Genomic DNA, 2,564 nt, shown 5'->3' on the forward strand with positions numbered 1-2,564 from the left:
GGAACAGCAGGGACAGGTTAGGACAGCCTGCAGGAGAGATGGCAAAGGGTTCTGGCAGGGCTGCAAGGCCCAAAGGCACCCAGGCTTTTGTCCCCTTGGCTCTGGCAGCTGCCTCTGCCACTGAGGCCACCACAAGCAACTTTCCTGGGAGCTTCTGCACTCGGTTTCTCCCTCGCCCCTCCCTGAGTAACCTGGGAGGGGGTGCACAGTTTTTGGTCTTTGTTGTTCCTCCCCCTCCCATCCCACTTCCCCACAAACAGTCCTGAGGCACCCAGCAGGGACAGGATCTACTGTGCCAGGGCCTGGTGTTGGGGTGAGCAGGGAGTCTGAGGAACCCCTGATGAAAGATATAGAGGTGAAGGATTTTGACTTAGACATTTTGAAGTCATTTCCCTGAGGAAATTCACAGGGACCATGGAGGACTTGGAAAGGTGCCAAAGCTGACCAGTAAAGAAAAAATGTAAATAAGGAATGAACATCCAATCATATGTGAAGGGTAGTAATAAATTATAGATACAGAACTAAGAATAGTAATGGTATGTAATGTTCTCTACACAGTGTGAGTGCAGATGTGTGAGAACAAGTTGTATTATATTGGACGAAGCAATAAAAGTTGAATGTCGACCATCATCAATAAAGGTGCCCAAATTTATTTTTTGTGACCATCCTCTACTTACTACGACAACCTGGGGCTCAGGCCTTGGCCTTTCTGCTCCACAATACCAAACCAGGTTTTTTTCAGCATTGCAGGGGCCTGCCCAGAGCCTTTGTCTCCCTGCACTCATGGCCTCCAAGGATCTACTCTAAGAAGTTCCTGGGGAGACTTTGTCAGTACCTGCCCTCAGTGGGGCCCAGCAATGCTTCAAGGGACTGGGAGTTTGGCTTCTGACTTCTTGAGCAGCTTCTTCAATCTTCTCTCAGTACTTGAGGATGATGAACTTGTCTCTAAACACACTGTGGAGTTCATTAAAATACAAACCCCCAAATTATTTTCCTTCCTTTAATTGTCTTCACGTCTTCAAGTCTTCAATAACTAATGGGAGTTGTTTTGTAGTTTAACTAAGGAGGAAGATTTTAAAGGGGAATCACAAAAGTATATTTTTTCTATGAAAGGGAGTGATTTACACAGAGCCTTGGGATGCTAGAGGGTCAGGGTGCAAAGGATTTTGATAAAAAGAAAAGGGGGCAAAAGAGATTAGTAGCACTTAATTATTCACCAGTTTAACAGTTATCAAGTTATTCAATAACATTTACTACAATTTTAACAGTGACTGAATTATAGATTCACAACAGTAACATTCCCACCACAGTCAATTCACACCCACACCCAGGCAGAGATGTGTGGACACATCAATATCTGGGTGTGTAAAGGTCCCTCTCCAAAATTCTCCTGTTGTCAGAGAAACACTCCCACAAATCCCTTTGTGTTTCCCAACAGATAAGGGTCATAGTTGGAGGAGTGTTTGTTGAGGGGGATTGTGATAAACTAGCTAGACTTTGTTCGCATAGCTGGCGTAACTCTGTGATAAACCTAATCTTACTAGGAGCCAGGGGTGCAGATCTGCTTATCTGGAAATAACAAAGAGTCAAGATGACAAACGGGTGTTGATAAAACAGGGAGGGGAGGAAAATACCTCTTACAGTGAATGAGCAAAATGCAGGGTCATTTCGCGAACACAGAGGAAGACTCCAAGCCTTCATCACAGACACCCCCGCCCCACGAGTGAGACCCCTGACCCACCGAGCTACGCATGCGAGGAAAACACAACCCAGGACTACGTATGCGGAAACTGGACTATACAAAAAGGGAACTCTGGGGGTTTCCGGACGCGGACCGTCTGAGGAGTTTTTGTTCCTGCGGTCACCCCGACGCATCGGTTTTACTTATCTATTGCTTGCTAATAAATTTACTTGTTATTAGAAATTGGTCTCTTTAATTTATCCCAGGCATCGCTAGTAACTTATAACAGGGATCAGAATTGTCCTCGACATCAGCAAGGTCTTTGGAGTGCTGTAAACTGGAGGGTTCCCAAGGGGTCCTTCCTGCACCTCGCAGCTCAATGAGATGGTTTTTCCAAAAAACTTTGTCTAAGCCTTCCAGCCCCCACCCCCAAGCCATGACACATGGGCATGTCTTGTCCATGCAGGGCAAACATGGACTCCTGAGTTGGTCATTTACTGTCCTTCCTTGGAGGCAAGAACAACCTCCATGCCCTGGGGTGAGAGACCAGTGCTGGGAACAGCGCTGGTTGTGCAAGGGCACTGCTGGGTGCCCCCACCCTGAACCCTCCCACACTTGTGCTGCTCACAGCTGTTTTCCTCTGCAGGGCCTTGTGTTGGGCACAGCCTGGAGAGCAAACTGGAAAGAAGATAGAAGCTTTCAGGTCCTGACCTGAGGACATGTCCTTGCAGGATGGCAGTGCTGCTCCAGAGGTCAGCTCTGTGCCAGCAGTGCTCGTGGTCTGTCCCTGCCTGCAGTCACTGGACAGTCCTGCAGCAGCACTGAGGCCTCAAACAACACAGGGCTTTGCAGGAGAGTGTGGAAGGGCAGGAAGAGGAGGCCA

Source organism: Myiozetetes cayanensis, unplaced genomic scaffold (assembly GCF_022539395.1).
Source record: "Myiozetetes cayanensis isolate MyiCay16 unplaced genomic scaffold, myiCay2020 scf277, whole genome shotgun sequence".
Lineage (NCBI taxonomy): Eukaryota > Metazoa > Chordata > Aves > Passeriformes > Tyrannidae > Myiozetetes > Myiozetetes cayanensis.